At 52.5% G+C, this 6,684-nt stretch overlaps 1 protein-coding gene across 1 annotated transcript in view; it reads left to right on the forward strand.

Moving 5' to 3' along the window:
* RAB20 (RAB20, member RAS oncogene family) overlaps positions 1–6,684 on the forward strand; it is a 29,799-nt gene that overhangs the window by 21,688 nt on the left and 1,427 nt on the right. The gene's annotated exons all lie outside the window — the stretch shown is intronic.

A 6,684-nucleotide genomic window follows, 5' to 3' on the forward strand; every position in this document is an offset into this window, starting at 1 on the left:
AGGTGACCAGCAGGCCGCAGGGGACAGTAAATGTGCTGATGAAGAGCTCAGATGGGGGCGGTCCTGGGATGGTGGAGCCGACCCTGAAGTTTGGGAGGAATCTGAGTCACGGTTTAATTAACCAGCACTCACGGAGGGCTTCACACAAGCCAGGCACAGCTCCAGCACATTGAGCAAATTAATTCCATTTTCACAAGCCCCTTTGGGTGGGTACTGTCCACATTTTGGTGATGGGAAACAGAGGCCCAGGGAGTTAAGGACCTGCCCCCAGGGCACACGGTGAGGGTTAACGCAGACAGTCTGTCTGGGAGTCGGGCTCTTTGTAGGCGGTTAGACCTCAGACAGCCTGGTCTCCGGGACCGTGTCCTGGCTCTGGGCTCCACCTTCCTGCTTTTTTGGGCCACATCCTGTGCTTTCTGTGCCTTGGTTTCTCCCTCTGTGAAATGTGGGCAGGGGAAGGCCCACTTCGTGTGGTTGCTGGGGAGACCGCGTGAGTTTGCTGAACGCCGAGGACTTGTTAACTGTTATCATGCCGAGCCAGCTTTCTTCCGGTCATGAGTCCAGTTTTTCCTGTACCTGGGCCGGGAAGGGCTGATGGAGATTAATCTCTCATACCCTGTAGTAGACCACCCCCCCATTGGTATCCTGGGTTCCCACTCCACATGTAGAGAATGGAATCAGCTCTCTGGGGGAATGGACAGTGCATTTCTTGACCTGTGATTCTGAAGACCTGACTTGGGGCTCTGGCAAATCTGTTAGGTCCTGTCCCGTCCACTGTGGCCAGCTGGCCTCCCTCTCCAGCTGCTCTGGACTCACCCATCCACGTCCAGCCAGTTTTGTTGCATATCAGCAGTTTGTTCTAGGATGTGTCTGATCGGATGCTGGTGGCATTGTTAACAGATTCTGTGTTTCTCCTTAACCACCAGGATAACTCACGTCCACCTCTGAACTGTGTTGGCGACACCAAGCTCAACATGTCATTTCTTGTTTGTTAATTTTATTTTATTGTGGTAAGAACACTTAAGCTACCCTCTTACATGTTCTTAAGTGCATGTTACACTGTGGCTGACCTCAGCTACCGGGTTGCATTTGCACAGCTCATCTCTAGAAGTTTTGCATCGTGCTGGTGAAGCTTTATGCCCGTGGATAAGTGACTCCCCATTTCCCCTCCCCACAGACCCTGGCAGCCACCATTCTGCTGTTCAGTTCTATGAATCTGACTATTTTAAATGCTTCCTAGAAGTGGAGTCGTGCAGTATTTGTCCTGCGACTGACTTGTGAGCACCTCCAAGTTCCTTGCAGCTTTATTCACAGTAGCCACGAATGGAAGCAACTTACATGTCCTTTGACAGATGAATAGATAAGAAAATGTGGTATATGCATACAATGGAATATTATTCAGCTTGAAAAATAGAAGGAAATTCTGTAACATGCAACAACGAGGATACACCTGAGTGAGACAGTCACTCCTTGATTTGCGTCATAGACAGGCCAGAGCTCCTGGGCAGTCCCGCGTCCACCCGTCCTGCAGCCCTGCGGTCCACCCACGGCCAGGGAGCCCAGGCCGCTTCCTGGAGGTGAAGGAGGCTGGGCCTCTCTCTCCGACCCCTGTCTCCAACGCCATGGCAGGCTGTACGGCAGGCGCCACGTACGCCAAGCCTGGCAGCCTGACCCTCAGCTGTGCTGGTTAAACTTGAAACAACTTGTGATTTTTCTTATTGCCCCCTCAGGGCTGGTGCAGGGTTAGCCTGGTGCCCTGGCATCCCCAGAATTGGACCACGAGTAAAGGAAAAACTGCCAGAATTCCTAGAACTTCAGCTTTGGAATTGGTGCTTAGGGACCTGGGTTGGGGAAAGAAGGGGAGAGAGAGAGAGAGAGAGAGAGAGAGAAAAATACCCGATCTGAGTACGTGGGAAGGGAACCTGTAAGCATCCCAGTTCAAGCCCATCACCGATGAGGAAGTCATCGCTCTGAGGGGTCCAGGAGCTGACATTACAGTGGGCTAGCAGCAGGGGCCTGGCTTCTGGCTCAGCTCACATCCACAGACTACTGGAAAACTTACTCAGCAGCCTTGGGATCAAATACGCCCAGAGCCAACCGCAAGCAGCCTTGTCTCACCACCTCCCCACTTAGTCTTCACCGCCTCTGTGATGCCAGAAATACCAGGCTCCCACTTAAACGCAGTTAGGACTAAATTTAGAACCTTTGTTCCCTGTCGGACTAGCCTTTCTTATTATGGGCACTACGCTCCTTTGAAAGCAGCCTAAAAGCTCCAGATTACATCCAAAATGATATTTAAGAATTTCAAGCATGGGGGGCTTCCCTGGTGGCGCAGTGGTTAAGAATCTGCCTGCCAATGCAGGGGACACGGGTTTGAGCCCTGGTCCGGGAAGATCCCACATGTCACAGAGCAGCTAAGCCCGTGCACCACAACTACTGAGCCTGCGCTCTAGAGCCCGCGAGCCACAACTACTGACGCCCGCGTGCCTAGAGCCCGTGCTCCACAACAAGAGGAGCCACCGCAATGAGAAGCCCGCGCACCACAACGAAGATTAGCCCCCACTTACTGCAACTAGAGAAAGCCCGCGCACAGCAGTGAAGCCCAATGCAGCCAAGATAAAATAATAAAATAAGTAAATGTGGTGTGTGTATGTATATATATATATATATATATATATATATATATATATGAAGAATTTCAAGCATGAAAACTGCATAATTGTAAATTCTTTAGCCGGGATAATGGCATTTGATTTGTTTGCGCTGGTTGATGGGTAGGTGACAGACCGTGGGATTTGATCAGCAGCTCTTGTCCACCTCTTTTCAGGCTGGCTTTTGGGATGCTTTAGTTCCTACTTCCTTTAGTTATTCCCCTTTCGCTTTTGGTATTATTATTATTTACTTTTTTGGTTTTTTAAAGGCAAACCAGACATTTTTATCTGGAAAGGAAAATTATTTTGGGCCTAGGCATTAACAGGTGCCTGCTGTCCTCAGAGAACTATGTAACAGACCTGGAAGCGATTCTCCGGGGACGGCTGGCACGCCACTCTGTCACCTTCCTGTGAAATCTGGCGGGTGGGAGCTGACGGCATTTTTAGCTGTCGGAAAAACCTCTTGCTGCCAGGCTCTCTGTCTATGAGATGAGCCTGTGTGAAAGGAAGAGTCCCATCTCAGTGGTAATGATGGGGAAGCATTTCTTTTCTTTCTTTGCTTCTGGGCTAAAGTTTCCTATTTGCCAGTTTTGGAAGACGCGTTGATCTTCATCTCCCATGGGGGTCCACGAAGGGACGGGAGAATGCTGCTTAGTTTCTGCCCGTAAGCTCACTGTGTAATTTGACATGAGACTTTAATAATTAAATTATTAGTCAGAGGGCTGACCTGCTATTGGTATGCAGAAGGAGGGAATGTGGCTCTTCGGGTGCCAAATTCCAGAGCACCCCGAGGGTAGGCAGGCTGCCCTTCCCAGCAGACCAGGGCAGGAGCCCAGGGCCGTAAACTTGCTTTCCAGGAAGTGGCTCTAGTCCTCGGGATCACTGCGGGACCACAGGACGCGTACCTCCAACTCCTGCCGGTCCTGGCTGGGGCGTCACCCTCTCCAGCTTGCCTCCCCGTCCGATCACTTGGGGGACACCTGGGGCCTCGCCGGAGAAGCAGGTCCCTGGCTTGGGGTCCTGCTCCGAGCGAGGGAGATGACAACTGTCAGATGTAGCCCGTGCGGCCCTTCTCCTGGATGCGGCCTCCTTCTCGGCAGGCCACTCTCTCCAGGGCTGGCACATCGGCAACAGCCTGCCCCCGGCTGAGGCTAGCATGTCGCCGTTTCAGAATGATTGGGGTGGAACTCCTCTGTATTGCTTGGCCATTTGGCTGAAACCTGGTTTAATGGCAAAGCTCATTATATTTTATATAAGTAGCTGTGTGGAGGTGTCGTGCCTTCAATCCGAGCTCCGAAGACCCCTGCACCAGGGGTTCTTCACTTCTTTTGTGCCATGGATCCCCTTGTATCCAAGTGGCACCAGCCTGGGACCCTTTTTCTGAATACTGTATTTAAATGCACGCAATAAAACACCAGGTTTTCCCAGGAAACCAGATTTTCTTTACTGGCAGATCTAATAGCCGTTGAGATTTTGAGCTGACGATAAACATACACAACTGCAGTGTGGATTGAAAGCCTCTGTTATTTCTGTCGGCGACACGGCACAGGGATTGCTTCCTATAGTCATTTCTCGTTTGTTGCAATGTGTCTATGGGAGGAAATGCTAACTTTCAGTTGGAGGATGGTGAGAATAGAGATTACACATTTCCCCGTTCAAGGTCATGGGCTCCTGGGCTCTGTCCCCACTGTAGTCAACGGGGGGCTCTGTAGCCCAAACTAGAGACTACAGCAGAGGAGCAGCCTTTCATCAGAGGCAGTCTGGGGGGAATCTTGAGGCAGCTTGGCTGGGGGCTGCTGCTGGGATGAGCTGGGGGTTTGGTGCTTTGCCTGATGGAGAAGGAACCCTGGGCAGGGGGTGGGGGGTCAGGTGCAGGATGTCAGGGATGAAGTGCTGGTGTTACCTGGGGAGCGTGGACTCAGATGGTCGCATTGTGCAAGCACATAAGAACTAGGGAACTTTCAGTCTGCTGCCGTCATTGACATGGGGGTCTTCGCATCTGCATCCAGGACAGGGGCAGACGATCCCACCCTGACCCTGTCCTCCCTGGTGCTTTGCCTGCCCACCCACCTGCCCCACCCGCCTCGTCCTTCAGGGAGGAAATGTGGTCCCGCGGGCACTGAGAGGCTGGCGTGCTTTGGAGGGTGGGTGGCATGGAGCACAGAGGCTCAAGGCGCAATGATTGTCTGGGGGCTGCTGCCCCACATGCACCCCACAAAGGAATGAAAGCAAACTCCGGGCCCGGTTCTTCGGGCGTCCGGATTCCAGTTAGGGAGAGGCATGTCAAGGGTGATTGGTTAGGTCTGCAAGGACTAGTGAGTGTGGGCAAGTGCGCTTCAGATGACATCAATCCTGGGCTCCTCCGTGGAGCAGGGGGCGCGGGGGGGCCCTCCCAGAGAGGCCTACTTGTTATGGAGTCCAACCTCGTACTGCTCACTGCACAACATCCCAGTAAATTGAGAGACAAGTTTTTGGGGCAAAGAATAGCCACTTTATTTGCAATCCCAGCGGACCGAGGAGACGGTGCACTGGCGGTCCAAAGACCCATCTTTCCCAATTATTAACAGAACCCAGGCTTCTTTTCTACTGAAACGGCAGGGGGTGTGGCTGGTTGTTGCACGTCCTTGGTGCCTGTATCCTTGGTTCTTGCAGCTGTCCACAGGTCAGGGGCGAACGTTCCTATAAATCTCCAACAAGACAGTTGTTATTTTTCTGTTCTGCAACTTTTTATCTCTGTATGAATGGATAAGAGTTATACCTTTAAAGGTCAGAGCCTGGAGAATGGGCTCTCCTGCAGATTTCAGGCTCTCCTGCATATTTCAGGCTCTAGGCAACATTCTTTTACAAAGGGGCAGAGCCAGCATGACTCAGCACAGGCAACAGAGCCCAGCGTTAGCGCCAAAGGAATAGGTCCAGTATGGAGTCAGGTTTGCTCTTCTCTGTTACACACCCAGGTCCAGGGGGTTTTCCCTCCGCCCATGGAGGGTGTGAACTCAGACAGCAGCCGTAGGAGGTGTGATTGATCCGGGGGACTGGGACGGCTTCAGGAGGGGCCCTGTTTTGCATTTATGCACTTCCCTCCATGGAGTCGGTGAACCGTCTTCCCCTCGTGAATGAGGAAGAAGGGAAACCACGGGGGCCATTGGGGAAAACCTGGGAACAAACGTGGTCACACTCGGCCTCCAGAGACCCCAAGGTGAGGGGCACTGGCCTTGCCGCTTTGTGATCTGGGCCTTTTACATACAGGGCTTCTGATGATTTGATATGAAGGAATAAAGGTATTCAAGTGTGACGAAATTTCAGTTCTTTGGGGGTTTAACCCATCAAGGTTTTCCCTTCCTCCCTCTGTCCCCCTCCCCCAGGGTCTTCCCCTGGGTCTGCAGTTCAGAGTAAAGGTGGGAGTTGCGATGGGTGCAGGGTGTAAATTCAGCCTCTGACATGATTGAGGCTCCTAACAACTAGCAAATGAGACCAAATTGTTACGAAACAAACCAAGAAATCTTACATGAGAGAAAAACTGTGTTGTCTTTATTTAAAAAAAAAAACAAAAACAAATGGAGGGGATGATTTGTGGCTTCACTTACTCAGCGCACTTAGTGGCACCGAGCGCGGGGCCGGAGTTGGGGGGCAAGTAAAGCCACAGGTCCTGTCCTCCCTGGTGGAGACAGGTGTCTGTTAGCTGCATGACCGAGACCTCCAGTTGGGGTTGTGCTGAGCGTCTGCGTCGGGGCTCAGAGGGACGAGGGACAGGCCAGGGCAGGAGGGGGACCTGGAAGAGGGCCAGGGGCCCCCTGGGAAGTCACAGTCAGCAGAAGCCCTGGGAAGTGCCCACCCTCTCCCCAAAGGACCAGAGAGGAGGTCGGCCCAAGGGAGATTTATGCTGTGTTCTCGCTGTGACTTGTCCAACTTAGAAAACACCCATTTCCCCTTAAAACTGAAAAGGCAAGGAAGCCCTCAGCCCCTGCACAGGGGCTGTCACCTGGGGCCTGTGCAGCCCTGATTGGTGCCCACGGGCAGGGGAGGGAGGGAGGAA

Source organism: Lipotes vexillifer, unplaced genomic scaffold (genome assembly GCF_000442215.2).
Source record: "Lipotes vexillifer unplaced genomic scaffold, Lipotes_vexillifer_v1.1 scaffold132, whole genome shotgun sequence".
NCBI lineage: Eukaryota > Metazoa > Chordata > Mammalia > Artiodactyla > Lipotidae > Lipotes > Lipotes vexillifer.